Source organism: Pan paniscus, chromosome 23 (genome assembly GCF_029289425.2).
Source record: "Pan paniscus chromosome 23, NHGRI_mPanPan1-v2.0_pri, whole genome shotgun sequence".
Lineage (NCBI taxonomy): Eukaryota > Metazoa > Chordata > Mammalia > Primates > Hominidae > Pan > Pan paniscus.
Window position 1 is genome coordinate 44,756,955 of NC_085927.1, and position 24,137 is coordinate 44,781,091.

At 43.7% G+C, this 24,137-nt stretch overlaps 1 long non-coding RNA gene across 4 annotated transcripts in view; it reads right to left on the reverse strand.

The window, feature by feature from the left end:
* The window catches only part of LOC103786605 (uncharacterized), a 271,965-nt gene that overhangs the window by 91,524 nt on the left and 156,304 nt on the right, over positions 1-24,137 (reverse strand). The window contains exon 7 of one of the 4 annotated variants that reach the window (XR_010111821.1): positions 21,711-23,109. The exons of the other annotated variants lie outside the window; for them this stretch is intronic. This is a non-coding gene — a long non-coding RNA (uncharacterized LOC103786605). Of the gene's footprint in view, positions 1-21,710; positions 23,110-24,137 lie in introns of those variants that run through there. 4 annotated transcript variants of the gene reach the window in all.

A 24,137-nucleotide genomic window follows, 5' to 3' on the forward strand; every position in this document is an offset into this window, starting at 1 on the left:
AGAGGAAGTCAAATTGTCCCTGTTTACAGATGACATAATTGTATATCTAGAAAACCCCATTGTCTCAGCCCAAAATCTCCTTAAGCTGATAAGCAACTTCAGCAAAGTCTCAGGATACAAAATCAATGTGCAAAAATCACAAGCATTCTTATACACCAATAGTAGACAAAGAGAGAGCCAAATCATGAGTAACTCCCATTCACAATTGCTTCAAAGAGAATAAAATACCTAGGAATCCAACTTGCAAGGGATGTGAAGGACCTCTTCAAGGAGAACTACAAACCACTGCTCAACGAAATAAAAGAGGACACAAACAAATGGAAGAACATCCCATGCTCATGGACAGGAAGAATCAATATCGTGAAAATGGCCATACTGCCCAAGGTAATTTACAGATTCAATGCCATCCCCATCAAGCTACCAATGACTTTCTTCACAGAATTGGAAAAAACTACTCTAAAGTTCATATGAAACCAAAAAAGAGCCTGCATTGCCAAGTCAATCCTAAGCCAAAGGAACAAAGCTGGAGGCATGACGCTACCTGACTTCAAACTGTACTACAAGGCTACAGTATGCAAAACAGCATCGTACTGGTACCAAAACAGAGATATAGACCAATGGAACAGAACAGAGCCCTCAGAAATAATACCACACATCTACAACTATCTGATCTTTGACAAACTTAACAAAAACAAGAAATGGAGAAAGGATTCCCTATTTAACAAATGGTGCTGGGAAAACTGGCTAGCCATATGTAGAAAGCTGAAACTGGATCTCTTCCTTACACCTTATACAAAAATTAATTCAAGATGGATTAAAAACTTAAATGTTAGACCTAAAACTATAAAAACCCTAGAAGAAAACCTAGGCAATACCATTCAGGACATAGGCATGGGCAAGGACTTCATGTCTAAAACACGAAAAGCAATGGCAACAAAAGCCAAAATTGACAAATGGGATCTCATTAAACTAAAGAGCTTCTGCACAGCAAAAGAAACTACCACCAGAGTGAACAGGCAACCTAAAGAATGGGAGAAAATTTTTGCAATCTACTCATCTGACAAAGGGCTAATATCCAGAATCTACAAAGAACTCAAACAAATTTACAAGAAAAAAACAACCCCGTCAACAAGTGGGCGAAGGATATGAACAGACACTTCTCAAAAGAAGACATTTATGCAGCCAACAGACACATGAAAAAATGCTCATCATCACTGGCCATCAGAGAAATGCAAATCAAAACCACAATGAGATACCATCTCACACCAGTTAGAATGGCAATCATTAAAATGTCAGGAAACAACAGTTGCTGGAGAGGATATGGAGAAATAGGAACACTTTTGCACTGTTTGTCGGAGTGTAAACTAGTTCAACCATTGTGGAAGTCAGTGTGGCGATTCCTCACGGATCTAGAACTAGAAATACCATTTGACCCAGCCATCCCATTACTGGGGATATAACCAAAGGAATATAAATCATGCTGATATAAAGACACATGCACACGTATGTTTATTGCGGCACTATTCACAATAGCAAAGCTTGGAACCAACCCAAATGTCCAATGATAGACTAGATTAAGAAAATGTAGCATATATAGACCATGGAATACTATGCATCCATAAAAAAGGATAAGTTCTTGTCCTTTGTAGAGACATGGATGAAGCTGGAAACCATCATTCTCAGCAAACTATCACAAGGACAAAAAACCAAACACCGCATGTTCTCACTCATAGGTGGAAATTGAACAATGAGAACACTTGGACACAGAAAGGGGAACATCACACACTGGGGCCTATTGTGGGGTGGGGAGAGTGGGGAGGGATAGCATTAGGAGATATACCTAATGCTAAATGACGAGTTAATGGGTGCAGCACACCAACACGGCACATGTATACATATGTAACAAACCTGCACGTTGTGCACTTGTACCCTAGAACTTAAAGTATAATATATATATATGGACTTGTCTTGGTTGTTATGCAGTGAGTAGACCTTTGAGAGATGAGGGTTTGCCTTCCACCAGGCATAAGATGATAGTGTTCCATGTTGGTGGTAGCAGTGTAGGGTTAACACTACTGACAAGGGCCGGCTGGTGAAAATTAAATATGCAATGTCTGGAAAGCACCTGGCACACAGTGGGGTGTGGTGAATGACAACTATTATAATATAGATCCTTTTGCAGGGAAAAAGATATCATTTTCACACTTGTTCCAATCCCAATGATCTGTAGGCAGCCTTTATTATGTGAAAGACTGAAACTTCTAGAAAACTGGACATATGTTATTCAGATTTTCTTTGCACAGCTTCACACGCACAGCTTACATGAGTAAGAAAAACAAAAATACACAAGACTCTCTTTCTAAAGAAAAATGTAAAATAACATGATATGAGCTTCCCCTTTTAGGGAGGGAGCTGGCTTTGATTGATTAATTGCTTTGCTATCTGGAATTGTCTTGCTAAGAATAACAAGTTTCAAATCAGATTGAATTTCTACTTCATGCTCGTCTTTCTAACTTCTTAAACTTCTCGACATCCAAGGAGGAGAACAGTAACAACCAGACAACCAAACAGTCTGTTTGGCCTTGGACTTTGTCTTTCTCTAAGAGAGAATTCACATTAGGACCCCTTTGCTTGGTAGTTTCAGGTTTTTGAAACACTCTTAGATAATTATTTAAGTCATAAACAGTGACAGTATGATTATGAATCTTATCAGCAGTACTAATCATGCTTTTTTCTATAGAAGCATTTTCTTCAGAGCCGCAAAAAGCTCATTTTACAGTATCTGCTTCTGGAGGAGAGTGATAGTTTTACTGATCTCCATTCTTACAGTACAGAATTGTTTAATCAAGTGATTTCTGTTTTCCTGAAATTAATCAAAATAGTAAGTTCTTTGTTTTCTTGATTTTTGACACTGAGAACTTAATGAAGTTTGCCATTATAATATTATGGTTCTTGGATTTTTAAAAATCAATTCCAAGACATATTACTCATTTATTCATTCAACAAATATTCATTCACCATCCGCCATGTGACACCCATTATGTTGGGTGCTGAATATACAAAGAAGAAGAAACAGCCCCTGTCCTCAAAATACTTCCAGCCTATTGGAGTGAGAGTCAAGCCAAAAGACAATTCAGCACAGCAAGATGATTTGTACCTTGGAGGACTGTGAAAAACACTGTGGGAAAGAGAGATCAGGAACTCTAAACCAGAGAGCTGAGGAAGCCTTCATGGAGAGGTAGCATTTGATGTGAAGCCTAAGAGATAAATGGGTATTTGCTAGGCAAAACTAGAGGCAGGGAACTGGCCTCCAGGAGAAGGAATAGATTACCTAAGAAGGAACAAGAATGGAATACAGGAGCCTGTCCTATGGAAAGAACTACAAATATTTTAGACAGGTGTAGTGAGGCCATATTTTCGGAATGCATATAAAATACAGAATAGACTCCAAGTCCTCAGAAGTCTGTTCTGATTCCAAGAATCTGATGATTATCCAATCACACAGGATAATGTGTGCCAGGTAGTAGGAGTTCAGAGATGAATAAGCCAGTGTCTTCCTTCCAGAGGTTTATGGTCTTGTCATCTAAGCTGGTATTCTAGCAGCATAAAACAAAGGATTTTTTCCTATTTGATTAATCAGAGAGATATTGTTCTGCCCACATATCAGCTTGTCATTAGGCAATTGACTTACCCTTTGAGGGTCTCAGTTACTTCATCTATAAAATGTAGGCCAGTATACTTACTCCCAAGGGGCTTCTAATGAATGATAAAATACATGAAATTGTCCAGCCTCATGTCCAATACATGGCAGATGCTCAACAAATATTAGTTATACATTTTATTTTTAAAATAAAGATTTCTATTTTTATTGAAAACCAAGGGATAAAGTGGCATGTTCTAGCATTGGGGAAAAAGAGAGGTGAAGATAATTAATAATCCTGTTACCTCTTGCATTTTTTCCCACCCAGCCCAACTCACAGAAGGAAAGAACATGTGAGGGGGAAAGGTGGTCAACACTAGACCAGGATCCAGACAATGGGAGAGAGGAGAGGTCTATGTTTGCTCAACATATATCCCCAGCATCTAGTACAATTCCTGACCCAAAGCAGGCGCTCTGTAAATCTTTGTTGAATGTATTATCTGCAAATTGGAATCTGCATTAAGCAACTATATAAAGAAAGATGTGTAGTTCTGGAATTGAATAATGCACATATCCAGTGGCCAAAACCCACCAAGATGGTTGAAGGAACTAAGGATGTTTAAGCTTGGGAAAGAACCCACAGAGATGTGACTTCTGCCATCAAATATTTAAAGCATCATCTTGAGAACAACTGAATTGACTTGATCCATGGGGCTCCAGGAAAATGTGCTAAGAGCAACAGGAACAAGCTACATGGAGGTGAATTTCAGTTCAGTTCTCTTTTAGAGCAGTTTCTCCCATGCTGCTTCATTTGAGGGTGCCTCAAATATGATTGCATTGTCTATCACTGGTATGTTCTAGTACAGTATCACATAATGGGCTCTTGTGTATCAAATGGACAAGTAGAAAATATAATCTTTAAGTTCTAGGTTTCTCTGGTGGATACTTGTGGTTTTAGTCTGGCACATGCCTCCTTTTCATGAACTTCCCTTCCTTCCTCCAGGTTGTTTTGGTGAGGTTGCCAATCACAAGGCTGCACTCCATGCCTCACACCTTCATCCCTACCCCTGGAGCAGTGGGCTTGACAGCAGCTAGGAAAATCAACATCTCTTGATGAGGTGGAATTTGTCTTAAGCAAGGGTGCACAAAGTCAGAAAGTCCTTGCCGTTGGTAATCTGATGGCAGCCACTCTTGGAACCAGTTCATGTGTTTCTAATGCTGAGGTGTCCTGGCATCCCCTGGTTCCTGTCCTTTCTGCCGGCTGTTGGTTCACCAAATACTTTAATATTATGAGTTACTCAATAGCCTTTGAATAAGCCCCTCCATTACTTAAACTAGTAGGCAAGTGAACACTTTCTTACAAAGGAAAAACTCTTGTAGAGGGGATTTATTAGTTCTATGACTAATTTTGCCATCCATAGCCTAACATGGCCTCCTAGTCCCCTACCAAAGAGATACCACAGGGTAAAGGGGATCATCTGCATCCCCCAGCCATGTACTGTAGTGCCAACGTAGCAAGAAGTAGAAAGGAGGAGCAGTTTCAGGAAGTACATTCTCTCTTTCTCTTTCTTTTTCCTTATGGTCTACATCTTCACATGATAAGTAGGGCAGTCTAATTAAGAAAGGTGCAGAAGGAAAGGAGGGAGTCTCAGAAGAACAGGAAAGAAGAAAGAAAATTGAGAGTTGGAGATGTATGTCTTCAAAGAGTAATGGTACCACAAATGGCCTCTGCAACTGTTAAAACACAGCCTTAGTCAACTAATTACCAATTACAAGGCTATCAAACCATAAAAGTTAAACTTGCCCACCCTGGCTGCCTGTCTTTAAAAGCAGAAAAAAAAGGAGGCTGGTGCCAAAGCCCCTAAATCATGATGCTCAAAATAGAAGCTATTAATTTAGCAGAGATCATGTGGCAGCCTTTCAAATGGCCTTGGCGTGACCCCTGAGGTTCACTGGGAAGGGTTCTCTCTAAAAACCACCACATTTGCATGCCATTCCCTGATCCTAACCTTCCTTAAGGAAGTTCAAGTAGGAGAGTGGCATAGTAGAAGAAGCACTAGGGCTGGATCCCACAGGCCTGGGTTCAAGTTTGGGTCCTGCCACTGACCATCATAAGGTCGTAGTATAAATCTGCAGTTTGGGGGCTACTATTCAAAATTTACTCCCTTTCCTTTTCCCTACTGGCCTTCCTTTGTAGCAGAGCATATGGAGGGCATAGGGGAAATGTATGGGAGTGGTTCTTGCTGTCTTAATGATGGGGGCACTTTTAGGCAAGGACTTGGTGTGCTAGGTGCTCTACAGAGCTCACATTGGCTCCATCCACCAAGAATTGCCTGACAACTCTCACAACCTCCAAAGTTCCTGGTAGACAATCCTGCACAAGGAAAAAAGTTTATAATTAGCTGAAAACCTTTCTTGGTTTTACATAAAAACATAGTTATTTTTGCCCTATTTTTACGCTGAACTATCCAGGAGTACAATTACCATGTAAATCAAGAGAATATTGTATAACATTAGTTTGTTCAGAACTTTCCAAGAGTTGATAGCTAATTCACAAAATATCCCCAATAGCAGGACTGCTGGCAGTGTTCACAAGGTGTTAGCAAAACAGTATCTCTGAATCGCAGTTCCCTCAAATTCATGGTGATTTTATGGCTCTAGTTTCTCATCTTCTGATATAGCTTCACCTGAGACATTATTTCCTTATTAAATACTAAGTGCATTATGATTTTATTAAGTATGGCTTTACTTTTATTTCTTTGTTATAGTTAGGGAACACTTTAAAAAGTTTTTTTGATGTGTTGAGGTAGGTATATTATCTATAAATTTCATGTAAAGAAAACATAATATCTGTAATATTTGTATCTTAAGCCCGGTTTCTCAGTAAACAAACTCTGAGATGCAAGTCTGTATGCAGAAAGCATACTGGAGGGTGCCCCTGGGATCAACCGTGGGGGACCAAGGAGGTAGGATGGGTCTGAGGGAGAAGCTGAGCTGGAACAGTTACAACAGAGACATAGCCCTTCCCACAGGGAGCTCTGGTCCTGGGATGATCATTGGATAAAGGACGCCCCTGGGGAAAGGACATAAACTTAAGTGAGGACATGAACTTCTGATGAGGGCAATTTTTGAAGAGAAACTCAGCTGAGCTCTTTCAACATTATTGGCAGCTGGCTAATTGATGGACTCAGTCTTGAAAAAGGCCCTGGGCAGCACGCCACAGTATCCACTACAGTCCACCCTTGCTCTGGTCAGATACAGGTGCTTAGTAAAATAAGTTCTGGAAACAGCTTCTGCATGGTTCTGGTGGTTCTCTTTTCTGGAGAAACTTAAGAAATGTGTTAATATGCTCAGGCTGCTATAATAAAATATTACAGATTGGGTGGCTTAAGTGACAGAAATTTGTTTCTCGCTTTTCTGGAGGGTGAGACTTCCAACATCAAGGTGCTGGCAAGGCAGGTTTTATTCTGAGGACTCTTCTGTTGGCTTTTGTGTGGCTGTCATCTCATTGTGTGCTCACATTACCTTTTCTTTGCGTACAAATAGGCAGAAAGAGAGAGAGAGAGTGAGAGCACTCAAGAAAGCTCTCTGGTGTCTCTTCTTATGAGGATATTGATCTCATTAGACTAGGGCCTCTTATGACCTCATCTAACTCTAATTACCTCTCAAAGGCCCCATCTCCAAATATCATACATTGTGTTCAACATTTGAATTTTGGGGTGACAATAACATTCAATCTACAACATTAAATTGCTATTTATCATGGTTCTAGATAAGTTATAGAGATACAGTTGTAGATCTGTTGTTTAAAAGCATATATATTTTTATATAGGTATACATCTATATATATACCTATATAAGCATGTGCGTGTGTGTCTATATGTGTGTGTGTATACAGAGAGAGAGAGAGACAGAAAATGAGAGATTTATTATAAAGAATTTGCTCACATAATTATGGCGGCTAAGAAGTCCCAAGATCTGCAATTGGCTGGAGACCCAAAGAAAGCCAATGTGTAATCCCAGTCTGAAAGCCATCAAGCTCTAGTCCTAAGAAGAGCTGATGTTTCAGTCCAAGTCCAAAGGCAGGAAAAGGCCAATTTTCCTGGCTGAGCTCAGCCATCAGGCAGGCAGAGCTCCTTCTTAGTCTTTTTCTTCTACTCATGTCTTCAATTGATTGGGTGATGCCCATCTACATCAAGGAGGGCAATCAGCCTACCAATTCAGATGCTAGTCTTGTCCAGAAATGTCCTCACAGACACTACAGAATCATATTTAACCAAATGTCTCAGCACTCCACGTCCTGGTCAAGTTAACACATACAATTAACCATCACAAGAAGGTTAGTGGGAGAAACCATAGAACCTACTGTTGAATCTGGAGCTTTTGCTGCAATTGACACTTATCATTTCCTTTATCTACTACTCATTGAAGACTGCCCTCACCTCTGGCCAGCCCCTCTTCTGGTCTAGTGGCCTGTGTCCTCAGGTCGTGGCCGGTTCATTCATCCATTTGCCATCAAAATTGAACAAGGGAGTACAAACAGATGCCCCAGTGGATCACCTGCTACCAAGTATGTCCTTCTCTGCCTCCATGGTGAAAAAGTAGACCTACTTCCTGCTGATCAGCAAAGTATATTCTCACCAGGAAGGTGATGTCTTTACCTGTCGGTCAGCTTCCTGTCCTGAGGGGCCTGAAATGACCAAGTGACAGCCAAAGTTTAAAATTTAACGGGACTCTTTCTCTGTGCCTTGGTGGAAATGCTCCTGCTCTTTGACAGAACCTCTAAACCCACATACCCCAAAGTTATGGGAATGGGAGACACAAAACCGCCAAGTAGGTAACTGGGTGTGATGTTAAATGGGGTCACTTCTACTTTCACCCTTTAGTTCTCAGACCCATGTCTTCAACTCACTGGGGATGCAACACAATACAATGATCTATGGTTTAGGATATACAGTGCATGCTGAAGGATTATGTTCCATCTTTGTATATCATCTCCAAGCCATTTCATCAGTGGTTATTTGAAAACGCCATGTCAGCAACCTAACTGATGGGCAAATTTGGGGCAGTCTACCATGTCACATGGTCAGTGTATCCCATGGTCATGCTACCACTGCTACACTTCCATTGCCATAAAGCGGGTTGCTTACAGGAATCTCCTAAAAATAGGTAGAACACTCTGCAAGCTCTCAAATGGCAGTGCTAGCTGAGGTCATGCAGGCTGGAAAGGCAAATGTAGACAAGTGTAAATTCTGGTCAAAGTGAATCACAGCCTTTCACAGGTGAAAGGAGTCCAATGTAATCAACTGGCCAGAAAGTTGCTAGTTGATCTCCTCCAAAACTGGTGCCATATCAGGTAGTCAGCATTGACCTCTATTGCTGATAGAGTGAACATTCAGTCATGACAAGGGCTGGATCGACCTTGATATTGAAGTGGGAGCCTGTTTGTAGCCTCCATCCCAGCCATCATGGCTTCTCCATCACTGTGTTCACTATGCCAGTATTGAAAGGACAATGACCACCTGGCCAGCATCTCCTGGCCATGTCATTCTGTCTACCTGGTTGTGCCATGGCTCTTCAGTGGTAAATGCTAACACAAGACTGCTGTGAACTAACGCAAGACTGGCAGGGTTTCACTAAAACAGTGTTCCCAGGAGTAAGGCATACTGCCTCCAGAAGCCAAAAAAAAAAAAAAAAAAAAAAAAGCCTATCAGGCATTATGCTTGCTCCCTAATAGTGGGAAAGACAAAATGCAACAGTTTAACCTTTATTTTGAAGAGGTGTCCTTCACGCACCAGATCATTAAGTTCCTAAAGAGTTCCCTGATGTAGGAATCCCCTGAAACTTAGTTGGGGTAATCCCAACCTCTAGGGTGCATTTGTCTTGACATAGCCTCCAACATACATGCCACTTTTTGCTCATCTGTTCTGCTTAGAATCAAGATTTTTTCATATGGAGGATATGTGCGATATCCTGAAGACTTTCCCTTTCCAGTCTTGGTGTCTCACTCTTTCTCAGTCAGGGCCTGACCTTGGTAAAACAGCCTTGCCTGGACTGAGAAGACATTCTTCCCTGGGGCTCTGTTTTTCTAATAATTAATCCCTAGGCTCAATTCTCACCTTTTTCTGCCCTCCTACTATAGAAAACAAAAACAAAAACAAAACAGTAGCTCTATGTGCTACCAAGGAAACCCTCTGACTTTCACACTTCATGGTATATCGATGTTTGATCACCCTGACCCTAGTTAGAAGTAGAAATGGGATGTTGTGATGTCATTCTAAATCAAAGAAGAATCAAATAAATATATGTTAAAGAAAAGGGACAGGTGTTGTGGCTTATGCCTGTAATCCCAACACTTTGGGAGGCTGAGGTAGGAGTATTGCTTGAGGTCAGGACTTTGAGACCAGCATGGGCAACATGGCAAGACGTCATCTCTACAAAAAAATTTTTTAAAAAAAGAAAAGAAAAATAAATTAGCTGGGCATGGTGGTGCTTGCCTGTAGTCCCAGCTACTCAGGAGGCTGAGGTGGGAGGATCGCTTGAGCCCAGAAGTTTGAGGCTGCAGTGAGCTATATTCACACCGGAAGGAAGGAAGGAAGGAAGGAAGGAAGGAAGGAAGGAAGGAAGGAAGGAAGGAAGGGAGGGAGGGAGGGAGGGAGGGAGGGAGGGAGGGAGGGAGGGAGGGAGGGAGGGAGGGAGGGAAAAGGATGAGTAAATCAGTTATGTACCCCATCCGTATGCCATGCACATAATAAGCCTTATTTCATTTATTATTCACAAAAATCCTGTGAGGCCACCATTGTTATTCCTATTTTATGAAAAGGAATTGAGGCCAGAGAGGTCAAGCAAGAAGCCTAAGATCACACAGATTGGTAGAGCTGAGATCTGATATGGCCCATGTGAGTCCAAAGCTCATGCTCTTTTAACTATGTGACAGAACCTTCCAGATGTCTTCATCCTGAGCAAGCAATTTAGGAACAAGTTCACAGACATACATTTGAATAGGCCTTGAAGGATGAATCAAACCGCAATAGAGAGCCTCTGAAGATGAAGGAATAATAGCATAAGCAAAATTCGAAAGCACAAAAGATTAAGAAAAAGCACAGTGGGCCGGGCGCGGTGGCTCATGCCCGTAATCCCAGCACTTTGGGAGGCCGAGGCGGGTGGATCACGAGGTCAGGAGATCGAGACCATCCTGGCTAACACGGTGAAACCCCGTCTCTACTAAATATACAAAAAATTAGCTGGGCCTGGTGGCAGGCGCCTGTAGTCCCAGCTACTCGGGAGGCTGAGGCAGGGGAATGGTGTGAACCCAGGAGGCGGAGCTTGCAGTGAGCAGAGATCACGGCACTGCACTCCAGTCTGGGTGACAGAGCGAGACTCCATCTCAAAAAAAAAAAAAGAGAAAGAAAAAGAAAAAAGAAAAAGCACAGTGCGACATCCAGGCAGAGCAGAGGAAGGGGATAGAAAGTAATAATACCTACTTTGAATCAGGATGGAACCAGGTTCCTTACATACATTAGAGGTTTTACTCAGCTTATTTGTACAGAAGCTGCCCCTCTTTAGTCTATAGATTTTATCAGGGCAAAAACCACGTCCCAGCATCCCACTGAGTCCCCAGTACTGAATAAATGCTAATGGATAAATGAGCCCCGATAGATTCCATCATTTACTAGCCACGCGTCCCAGACAGAACATCTGAGTAAGGCTTAATTTCCTCATAGGCAAAATAGAAACACTAACTCCTACATGGTAGCCATTCAAAATATGTCTTATGAGTGAATAAATTATCTCACTATCCCCATCAATTGGTTCCATTATCCTCATTCTAGGGACAAACAGACCCAGAGACGTAAAATTGCCTGAAGTCACATAGGTATTAGGTAGGAAGGTGTAATTGGACATGGATCTTCCTAATGTCAAAGCTTATGATAAATATGTCTGCCATGGGATCCATGGATAATGGCAGACTGAAGATCACACCAAGGAATTCCACAGGTTCTGCTGCAGGAAGGCTATGGTGTATTTTTTTGTTTGTTTGTTTTTGTTGTTTTTTTTTTTTTTTTTTGAGACAGAGTCTTGCTCTGTCACCCAGGCTGGAGTGCAGTGGTGTGATCTCGGCTTACTCCAAGCTCCGCCTCCGGGTTCATGCCATTCTCCTGCCTCAGCCTCCTGAGTAGCTGGACTACAGGCGCCCACTACCACGCCTGGCTAATTTTTTTGTATTTTTAGTAGGGACTGGGTTTCACTGTGTTAGCCAGGATGGTCTCGATCTCCTGACCTCGTGATACACCCACCTCAGCCTCCCAAAGTGCTGGGATTACAGGCATGAGCCACCGCACCTGGCCAGCTATGGTGTATTTTAATGTGGTGACATGGAAGGCTCCAGAAAGGGATGTAGACATAGTTATAACAATATGGGGGAAGAACACACTCAGTGAGGAAAGGCAATGCAACCATCACGTGTCCATGGGCCCCACAAGTGTTTGAAGAGCTCCTATCCTCAGTGCAGCTCCATGTGTGCAGAAATGCTCCACCTCACCCACTCAGGGCTCTCTATTTACCTATTTTTTGTTGTGAGCCAGTGAGCTATTCAGTCCCCTGCTGGGGTACAAGACACTGTGACAGATGGCGGTGCCCAGGCTGGGGAATAAATTGCACACTTCAGCCAATAAAACTAGCCAGAAAAGCAGGGAGGTTGTCACTGGTGGGCAAATTAGGCAGGAGTCCTTGGGTTTGTTTGCAATGTGGAGTGGCACGGAACACAGAGAGCAACTAGGTCTCCCAACAGTGGGAGCTGGAGGTCCACAACCTCTTGTGAGTAGGAGGCAGAAATCCAGTGAGTCCCACTGACAATCACAGTCTCTCATGGCAGAAGCACACAGGGGCACTTAATTAGCATAACAGGTGTCCTGATGAACAGGTATTTGACATACATGGATAAAGAAAAAATGAAAATGGTCACTGCTTTGTGGACAGATGAAGAACTGTCCAAACTCACCTGTGAGCCCTAGAAAGAAACCTGAAAACACCTTTACTCATTCCACAGACCAGACAAAACCCAGAGCAGTCACTTAGCTCAACTCCAGAAGAGGCAGAAACAGAGGGGAAGGATGAGGCTCGAGGACTGAGTTTCACTTCAGGCTGTTTCGGTCTTTTCCCAGGTTTTCAGCTCCTTTGCTTTTGAAGGCCCTGTCTCCTGTATCTCACAGCTTAACAAACCAGTAATATGCACCCATATTCCACATGAATATAATTCACATAGACCTAAACTACTGAAGAGTAAAGTTGCAATGGGCAAGTTGACCTAATGTCATTTGACATAAATATTTAACTAAATGAATATTGCTTTTGATTGTACAGTGCTCTTTTGCTATTTTCGAGCTAGTCATTGTTTCTCAGGTCTCACATTTTTAAGTGCTCTTAAACAGCTTGTGTGCTATAGGCCCCATGCTCAGAGTACCTAATGGAGACATCAACTCTGCCACATCGTAACTGTGTGAACTGTGTGATCTCGGGCAAGTCGCCCAGCAGAGCTTCAGTTTCTTCATCTATAACCTTGGGAGAGCAATGCCTGCTTCACACAGCTGCTATGAGAGGCCCTGTTGTGAGAAAGTGCTTAGTGCAGAAGAGCCACGCAACAAAACTATCTTTGTTTTCACTCCATAGGTCCTTGGAAAGCCAAGAACAATAAAGGAAGGGGTAAGGATTCATCATTTGCTCCACACATAACACATGACAGACTCTGAAAGCCTCTTGTATATAACACCCCATTTGGTACCGCCCAACATTCTCATGTGTAATAAGAGGCCATATTATCCCCTGGTTTTAACTGAAGGCATTGTGGCGACAAGACTGAGCCAGGTTCATGCAGAGCTGGGAGGCAGGAGCAGGTAAATGCATGTAAGGAGGTTTTTGGAGAACAAGAAATTAGAGGAAGTTGAGTTTTTCTCTCACATCCTTGCTCCAGAATTGCAAAGGTTACATTTTCATCCCTTTGGTAATTGTCAGGCCTCTGAGCCCAAGCTAAGCCATCATATCCCCTGTGACCTGCACATACACATCCAGTTGGCTGGTTCCTGCCTTAACTGATGACATTCCACCCCAAAAGAAGTGAAAATGGCCTGTTCCTGCCTTAACTGTTGACATTATCTTGTGAAATTCCTTTTCCTGGCTCATCCTGGCTCAAAAGCTCCCCTACTGAGCACCTTGTGACGCCCCCCACTCCTGCCTGCCAGAGAACCCCCATTTGACTGTAATTTTCCTTTACCTACCCAAATATTATAAAACGACCCCACCCCTATCTCCCTTCACTGCCTCTCTTTTCGGACTCAGCCCATCTGCACCCAGGTGAAATAAACAGCCACGTTGCTCACACAAAGCCTGTTTGGTGGTCTCTTCACACAGACGCGCATGAAATTTGATGCCGTGACTCGATTGGGGGACCTCCCTTGGGAGATCAATCCCCTGTCCTCCTGCTCTTTGCTCCGTGAGAAAGATCCACCTACGACCTCAGGTCCTCAGACCGACCAGCCCAAGGAACATCTCACCAATTTCAAATCCGGTAAGCGGCCTCTTTTTACTCTCTTCTCCAACCTCTCTCACTATCCCTCAACCTCTTTCTCCTTTCAATCTTGGCGCCACACTTCAATCTCTCCCTTCTCTTAATTTCAATTCCTTTCATTTTCTGGTAGAGACAAAGGAGACACATTTTATCTGTGGACCCAAAACTCCGGCGCCGGTCATGGACTCTGGAAGGCAGCCTTCCCTTGGTGTTTAATCATTGTGGGGACACCTCTCTGATGATTCACACACGTTCCATTGGTTTCTGATCTCCATGGGGACGCCTGCCTTGATCATTCACCCACGTTTCCTTGGTGGCAAGTCAATTGCGGGGACACCTGCTTTGGCTGCTCACCCACGTTGCAGCCCAGGGCTGCTCCCTACCCCCTTCTCTGTGTCTCTACCCTTCTCTTTAAACTTGTCCCCTTCACTATAGGCAACCTTCCACCCTCCATTCCTCCTTCTTCTCCCTTAGCCTGCGTTCTTAAGAACTTAAAACCTCTTCAACTCTCACCTGACCTAAAATCTAAGCATCGTATTTTCTTCTGCAACACCGCTTGGCCCCAATACAAACTTGACAATGGCTCTAAATGGCCAGAAAATGGTACTTTCAATTTCTCCATCCTATAAGACCTAAATAATTTTTGTCAAAAAATGGGCAAATGGTCTGAGGTGCCAGGCATTCTTTTACACATTGTTCCCTCCCTAGTCTCTGTTCCCAGTGCGAATCATCCCCGTCCCAACCCCAAGCGTCGCTGAGTCTTTCTAATCTTCCTTTTCTAGAAGCCCATCTGACCTCTCCCCTCCTCCCCAGGCTGCTCCTCGCCAGGCCCAACTAGGTCCCAATTCTTCCTCAGCCTCCGCTCCTCCACCCTATAATCTTTTTATCACCTCCCCTCCTCACACCCCGTCCGGCTTAGAGTTTTGTTCCGTGACGAGCCCTCCCCCACCTGCCCAGCAATTTCCTCTTAAAAAGGTGGCTGGAGCTAAAGGCATAGTCAAGGTTAATGCGCCTTTTTCTTTATACGACCTCTCCCAAATCAGATAGCGTTTAGGGTCTTTTTCATCAAATACGAAAAACCCAGCCCAGTTCATGGCTTGTTTGGCAGCAACCCTGAGACGCTTTACAGCCCTAGACCCTAAAAGATCAAAGGCCGTCTTATTCTTAATATACATTTTATTACCCAATACGCTCCCAACTTTAAATAAAGCTCCAAAAATTAAATTCGGCCCTCAAACCCCACAACAGGACTTAATTAACCTCACCTTCAAGGTGTGCAATAATAGAAAAAAGTTGCAATTCCTTGCCTCCACTGTGAGACAAACCCCAGCCACATCTCCAGCACACAAGAACTTCCAAATGCCTGAACCGCAGGGGCCAGGCGTTCCTCCAGAACCTCCTCCCCCAGGAGCTTGCTACACGCGCCGGAAATCTGGCCACTGGGCCAAGGAATGCCCACAGCCCGGGATTCCTCCTAAGCCGCGTCCCATCTGTGTGGGACCCCACTGAAAATCGGACTGTTGAACTCACCTGGCAGCCACTCCCAGAGGCCCTGGAACTCTGGCCCAAGGCTCTCTGACTGACTCCTTTCTAGATCTTCTCAGCTTAGCAGCTGAAGACTGATGCTGCCAGATTGCCTCAGAAGCCTACAGGACCATCACAGACGCTCTAGGTAACTCTCACAGTGGAGGGTAAGTCTGTCCCCTTCTTAATCAATACGGAGGCTACCCACTCCATATTACCTTCTTTTCAAGGGCCTGTTTCCCTTGCCTCCATAACTGTTGTGGATACTGACGGCCAGGCTTCTAAACCTCTTAAAACTTCCCAACTCTGGTGTCAACTTAGACAATACTCTTTTAAGCACTCCTTTTTAATTATCCCCACCTGCCCAGTTCCCTTATTAGGCCGAGACACTTTAACTAAATTAGCTGCTTCGCTGACTATTCCTGGGCTACAGCCACACCTCATTGCCACCTTTTCCCCCAGTTCAAAGCCTCCTTCACATCCTCCCCTTGCATCTCCCCACATTAACCCACAAGTATAGGACACCTCTACTCCCTCCTTAGCAACCAATCATGCACCCCTTACCATCCCATTAAAACCTAATCACTCTTATCCCGCTGAATGCCAATATCCCATCCCACAGCACGCTTTAAAAGGACTAAAGTCTATTATCACTCGCCTGCTACAGTATGGCCTTCTAAAGCCTATAAACTGCCCTTACAATTCCCCCGTTTTACCTGTCCTAAAACCAGACAAGGCTTACAGGTTACTTCAGGATCTGTGCCTTATCAACCAAATTGTTTTGCCTATCCACCCCGTGGTGCCAAACCCAAATACTCTCCTATCCTCAATACCTCCCTCCACAACCCATTACTCTGTTCTGGATCTCAAACATGCTTCTTTACTATTCCTTTGCACCTTTCATCCCAGCCTCTCTTCGCTTTCACTTGGACTGACCCTGACACCCATCAGGCTCAGCAAATTACGTGGGCTGTACTGCCGCAAGGCTTCACAGACAGCCCCCATTACTTCAATCAAGCCCAAATTTCTTCCTCATCTGTTACCTATCTCGGCATAATTCTCATGAAAACCCATGTGCTCTCCCTGCTGATCGTGTCCAGCTAATCTCCCAAACCCCAATCCCTTCTACAAAACAACTCCTTTCCTTCCTAGGCATGGTTAGTAAGGTCAAAATTCTTACACAAGAGCCGGGACCGCGTCCTGTAGCCTTTCTGTCCAAACAACTTGACCTTACTGTTTTAGCCTAGCCCTCATGTCTGCGTGCAGCAGCTGCTGCTGCTTTAATACTTTTAGAGGCCCAAAAAATCACAAACTATGCTCAACTCACTCTCTACAGTTCTCATAACTTCCAGAATCTATTTTCTTTCTCCCACCTGCTGCATATACTTTCTGCTCCCCGGCTCCTTCAGCTGTACTCACTCTTTGTTGAGTCTCCCACAATTACCATTGTTCCTGGCCCAGACTTCAATCCAGCCTCCCACAGTATTCCCGATACCACACCTGACCCCTATGACTGTATCTCTCTGATCCACCTGACATTCACCCCATTTCCCCGTATTTCCTTCTTTCCTTTCCTCACCCTGAACACACTTGTTTTATTGATAGTAGTTCCACCAGGCCTAATCGCCACATACCAGCAAAGGCAGGCTATGCTATAGTACCAGCCACCAGCCCACCTCTTAGAACCTCTCATTTCCTTTCCATCGTGGAAATCTATCCTCAAGGAAATAACTTCTCAGTGTTCCATCTGCTATTCTACTACTCCTCAGGGATTATTCAGGCCCCCTCCCTTCCCTACACATCAAGCTCAGGGATTTGCCCCTGCCCAGGACTGGCAAGTTGACTTTACTCACATGCCCTGAGTCAGAAAACTAAAATACCTCTTAGTCTGGGTAGACACTTTCACTGGATGGGTAGAGGCCTTTCCCACAGGGTCTAAGAAGGCCACCGTAGTCATTTCTTCCCTTCTGTCAGACATAATTCCTCGGTTTGGCCTTCCTACCTCTATACAGTCTGATAACGGACCAGCCTTTATTAGTCAAACCAGCCAAGCATTTTTTCAGGCTTTTGGTATTCAGTGAAACCTTTATATCCCTTACAGTCCTCAGTCTTCAGGAAAGGTAGAACGGACTAATGGTCTTTTAAAAACACACCTCACCAAGCTCAGCCACCAACTTAAAAAGGACTGGGCAATACTTTTACCACTTGCCCTTCTCAGAATTCAGGCCTGTCTTCGGAATGCTACAGGGTACAGCCCATTTGAGCTCCTGTATGGATGCCCCTTTTTATTAGGCCCCAGTCTCCTTCCAGACACCAGACCAATTTGGACTATGCCCAAAAAAACTTGTCATCCCTACTATCCTCTGTCTAGTCATACTCCTATTCACCGTTCTCAACTACTCATACATGCCCTGCTCTTGTTTACCCTGCCGGTTTACACTGTTCCTCCAAGCCATCACAGCTGATATCTCTTGGTGCTATCCCCAAACTGCCACTCTTAACTCTTAAAGTAAATAATAATCTTTGTTGGCAGGACTATGCTGAATCTCCTTAGGCACTCTCTAATTAGATGTCCTGGGTCCTCCCAATTCTCAGTCCTTTAATACCTGTTTTTCTCCTTCCCTTATTCCGTTTAGTTTTTCAATTCATATAAAACCATATCTAGGCCATCACCAATAATTCTAAATGACAAATGTTTCTTCTAACAACCCCACAATATCACCCTTTACCACAAAATCTTCATTCAGCTTAATCTCTCCCACTCTAGGTTCCCATGCCGCCCCTAATCCCGCTCGAAGCAGCCCTGAGAAACATCGCCCATTATCTCTCCATGCCACCCCCAAAAACTTACGCCATCCCAACACTTTACTACTATTTCATTTTATTTTTCTTAATATAAGAAGACAGGAATGTCAGGCCTCTGAGCCCAAGCTAAGCCATCATATCCCCTGTGACCTGCACGTACACATCCAGATGGCTGGTTCCTGCCTTAACTGATGACATTCCACCACAAAAGAAGTGAAAATGGCCTGTTCCTGCCTTAACTGATGACATTATCTTGTGAAATTCCTTCTCCTTGCTCATCCTGGCTCAAAAGCTCCCCTACTGAGCACCTTGTGACCCCCCCCCACTCCTGCCCACCAGAGAACAACCCCCTTTTGACTGTAATTTTCTTTTACCTACCCAAATCTTATAAAACAGCCCCACTCCATCTCACTTCACTGACTCTCTTTTCGGACTCAGCCCGCCTGCACCCAGGTGAAATAAACAGCCATGTTGCTCAGACAAAGCCTATTTGGTGGTCTCTTCACACGGACGTGCATGAAAGTAATGATACAAGAAGTAGGGATTTCAAAATCTCCAGAGTGTTTAGAGTCTTTGGAGGGGCAGTGGAGAGACACACATCCCAAACTTAGCCCACCTATTCAATGCATTGGATGGCAATCTTCATAGTTACAAATGGTAGAGCTGATCCTGAGGTCCCTAGAAGACCTGTGACATGGCCAAAAGTGGATCACAGATGGAAAGAAGAAAAGGGAAAAAGTTTTGGAAGAAAAAGGAAACGCACATACAAATATATGCACACGTACATACATATGCATAAATGTATATATTCATTTGTATATATGTGTGTCTGACACACACACACACATATAAACAACTTAGAAAAGGAAAAAATATCTCCAGGTGCCTGGTTATCTTAAGAATACCAAGCCACATGACCGCCTTCTCAAATGACCAAACATCTGCCATGTTAAATGACCTGTACAAGTGGTAGTCAAGGTCAGGGTCCTGGTCAAACAAAGGGGAAACCATTAATAGTTTTTGTACATATGTTATGTATTCCGTAAAATTCTTCCTTTTTTACAAGTAAGGATACTGAGTCTCAACATTTTTGCAATTTGTTTAGGTCATAAAGCTAATAAGTGGTAGAATCAGATCTTGGACCAGGTCTGTCTAATTCCAAGGTCCAAGCCTGTTCCCCAAATGTCTGTGCCTCAGCATAGTCCAAAGTTTCACTTGTGTCCATGTGAAGACCACTAAACAGGTTTTGTGTGAGCAATAAAGCTTTTTAATCACCTGGGTGCAGGCAGGCTGAGTCCAAAAAGAGTCAGCGAAGGGGGAGAAGGGTGGGGCCATTTTATAAGATTTGGGTAGGTAAAGGAAAATTACAGTCAAAGGGGGGTTGTTCTCTGGCAGGCAGGGGTGGGAGTCACAAAGTGCTCAGTGGGGGAGCTTTTTGAGCCAAGATGAGCCAGGAGAAGGAATTTCACAAGGTAATGTCATCAGTTATGGCAAAGCCTGGCCATTTTCACTTCTTTTGTGGTGGAATGTCATCAGTTAAGGCAGGAACAGGCCATTTAAATATCACTTCTTTTGTGATTCTTCGGTTACTTCAGGCCATCTGGATGTATACATGCAGGTCACAGGGGATGCTATGGCTTAGCTTGGGCTCAGAGGCCTGACACAAAAGTTTATAGTTTTTTGTTTTAAATCATCTTAAGATAGCAATGGACACGCTCAAGCAGTATACTGAATATTTTTCACTGGGAATTGAATATTCTAACTTCCAGTTTATAGGTGAGAAAATGAAAGTTCCAAGATATAATGTAGCTTGCCCACACAGCCAGCCAGTGATGGTGCTGACGTAGGATTTAGGACTATCAATCCCTATGTCGTTTCCACTCTAGAGAACTGCCTTCTCATTGCCCTGAAGCAAACCGCATTAACTGACATCCACACAACTAAGTGTCTGTAGGGGTCAGGATTCTTTTGCAGGTGACAAGCAAGATAAAAATCCAGGAACTTCCGGGGAAAGCAATGCAGAGTGATTCCCTATTGACATAAGTGCATTCCTGAACTTCTCAGCACTCAAAAGAGGTTACGCTTTCCTCCATGCTGATCTGGTAAATGAGTTTGCATCAGCATAAACTGAATAGAGGAGAAAGAGGTATCAATTCAGGGCTTCTAGTCTTAATGACAAAGCTGTAATTGTGTCCCTGGGCCAGACAGCTGCCAGCTTCCTGAGAAAGGAGATATCTTTTAAGCTTTAAGGAGGCTTTGGTTAAAAATAAACACGGACAAAGTCCTGGTTTTACTCACTCTCCTCCACCTTGTCCAAGGGGGAAGGAAAAGCCAGTGGAATTGTAATTGGTGCGGGCATCTGCTAAATAAAGTAACACAGACATGCAGTTTCCACCCCTGTGCAAGGTGAGAGTAAGAATTTTGTATGAGTTGGTGAAAATACGACAATAGAAATAGACTGCAACACACCAAGCAAAGGTCATAAATAAAGCAACAACCTCACAGTAATGGGCATGACATGGGATGCGAATCTTGATCCAAAATCTAACAGGCAGAAGCAGGCAAGAATCAGCTCTTGACTTGCTTTTGAGTGATGTCTTGAAAATGGTTCATAATAACCATGAATTCCAATTTGGTTGAGTAATTCTGTCCAAAGCAGAACCTAATAAGGGAGTCATCAGGACATCAGATTGCAGCAAGTTTACGAAGACTATGAGCAAATTTCAGGGAAGTAAATCAATAAGTGGATAATCGTAAATGTCTCGGTCCTGCCCAGCACTCCATCCACCCTGAGATTTTTACTGTCAGTAAAGAGAGTGTCTGAACTGGGAGCAATCCCAGAGGAGAGAAACAAAGCAAGGAAAATGAGCAGAATGAGTATAGATTCACTGGGGAAAAGATTAAATTCACCGTTATTATTAACATTACCATTATTATTTTATAATCAAACACTTATGAGCAGTTGTATTCCAAAAAGCACCTTGGTAAGTGGCTGAGAAATATAGATGCTCCCAGGTCTCTTTTCAGTCCCAGGCTTGGTGCCCATTTGTCTCCAGGGACTCAAATACTTTCCCTCCACCCATAAAGCTGCAAGTTCCCACTCTTTCCCCAGGGGAATAGGTATGCTAAGGTCTGGTTGCAGTCTCCCTCCAGACTGCCTCTAAAAGCACCTCATAGGCTCTTTTTTTTGTTGTTTTAGGAGTCTTACCACTGACCACCAAAGGAAAAACAGGAGAAAAAATAAAAAACTTAAGAAAAGTACAAATACATCTTGCAGAGTTCTTACCTCTGTGATCCTTAATCAGCAATGATGAGAGAATGGAGCCAGTAGGGGACAGTGCAGCGCAGTTCAAGAAGCTCTGGCTCTGATGCCAGCTGGAGAGGGTTTGAATCCCAACTCAAGCACCTGTTAGTGGGGCTGCCTCAGGGATATCACTTAAACATCCTGAGCCTCATTGATATGGTTAGGTTTTGTGTCCCCACCCAAATCTCATCTTGAATTGTAATCCCCAAGTGTTGAGGAACCTGGTGGTAGGTGATTAGATCCTAGGGGCAGTTTCACCCATGCTGTTCTCTGGATAGTGAGTGAGTTCTCATGAGATCTGATAGTTTTATAAGTGTTTGACAAGTTCTTCCTTTGCTCACTCTTCTCTCTCTTGCCACCATGTGAAGAACTCCTTGCTTCCCCTTCTGCCATGATTGTCAGTTTCCCTGTAAGTTTCCAGCCATGTGGAACTGTGAGTCAATTAAACCTCCTTCCTTTATAAATTGCCCAGGCTTGGGTATTTCTTTATAGCAGTGTAAGAATGGATTAATACAATAAATTGGTACCACAGAGAGTGGGGCACTGCTGAAAAGTGGGGCACCTGAAAATGTGGAAGCAACTTTGGAACTGGGTAATGGGCAGAGTTTGGAACAGTTTGGAGGGCTCAGAAGACAGAAGGATTTGGGAAAGTTTGGAACTTCCTAGAGCCTTGTTGAATGGTTTTGACCAAAATGCTCATAGTGATATGGACAATGAAGTCCAGGCTGAGGTGGTCTCAGATGGAGATGAGGAACTTCTTAAGAACTGGAGCAAAGGTCATTCTTGCTATGCTTTAGCAAAGAGAACTGGCAGCATTTTGCCACTGCCCTAGAGATTTGTGGAACTTTGAACTTGAGAGAGATGGTCTGAAATTGGAACTTACGTTTAAAAGGAAAGTAGAGCACAAAAGTTTGGGAAATTTACAGCCCAATGATTTGATAGAAAAGAAAAACCCATTTTCTGGGGAGAAATTCAAGCCAGCTGCAGAAATTTGCATAAGTAATGAAGAGCCGAATGTTAATCACCAAGACAATGCTCTCCAGGGCATGTCAGAGACCTTCCTGGCAGCCCCTACCATCACAGGCCCAGAGGTCTAGGAGAGAAAAATGGTTTCAGGGACTGGGTCCAGGGCCCCTTGCTGTGTGCAGCCTCAGGACTTGGTGCCCTACATCCCAGTTGCTCCAGGTTTGGCTATAAAGGAAGATACAGCTCAGGTTGTTGCTTCAGAGAGTAAAAGCCCCAAGCCTTGGCAGCTTCCATGTGGTGTTGGTCCTGCAGGTATACAAAAAACAAGAATTGAGGTTTGGGAACTTCTGCCTAGATTTCAGAGGATGTATGGAAATGCCTGAATGTCAAGGCAGAGGTGTGCTGCAGGGGCAGAGCCTTCATGGAGAACCTCTGCTAGGGCAGTGTGGAAAGAAAATATGGGGTTGGAGCCCCCACACAGAGTTCCCACAGAGGCACTACCTAGTGGAGCTTTGAGAAGAGGGCTACCCTCCTTCAGGATGGTAGATCCACTGACAGCTTGCACCATGCCCCTGGAAAAGTGGCAGACACTCAATGCCAGCCCATGAAAGCAGTCAGGGTGGGCATCACGGGTGGAGATGAACCCTGCAAAGCCACAGGGGTGGAGCTGTCCAAGGCTGTGGGAACCCACCTCTTGCATCAGCATGACCTGGATGTGAGATATGGTGTAAAAGGAGATTATTTCAGAGCTTTAAGATTTAATGATTGCCCTGCTGGATTTCAGACTTGCATGGGGCCTGTTTCTTCTTTGTTTGGGCCAATTTCTCCCACTGGAATGTGAGCATTTATCCAATGCCTGTACCCACATTGTATCTTGGAAATAACTAACTTGCTTTTGATTTTACAGGCTCCTAGGCAGAAGGGACTTCCCTTGTCGCAAATGAGACTTTTGACTTGAAGTTTTGGGTTAATACTGGAATGAATTACAACTTTAGAAGGCTGTTAGGAAGGCACGATTGGTTTTGAAATGTGAAATGGGCATGAGATTTCAGAGGGGCTGGAGCAGAATGATATGGTTAGGCCTTGTGTCCCCACCCCAATCTCATCTTGAATTATAATCCTCAGGTGTTGACGGAAGAACATGATGACAGGTTATTGGATCATGGGGACAGTCTCCCCCATGCTGCTTTCATGGTAATGAGTGAGTTCTCATGAGATCTGATGGTGAGTGAGTTCTCACAAGATATCTCTCTCCTGCTGCCATGTGAAGAAGGGTTTTGCTTCCCCTTCACCTTCCTCCTTGAATGTAATTTTCCTGAGGCCTCCCCAGCTAT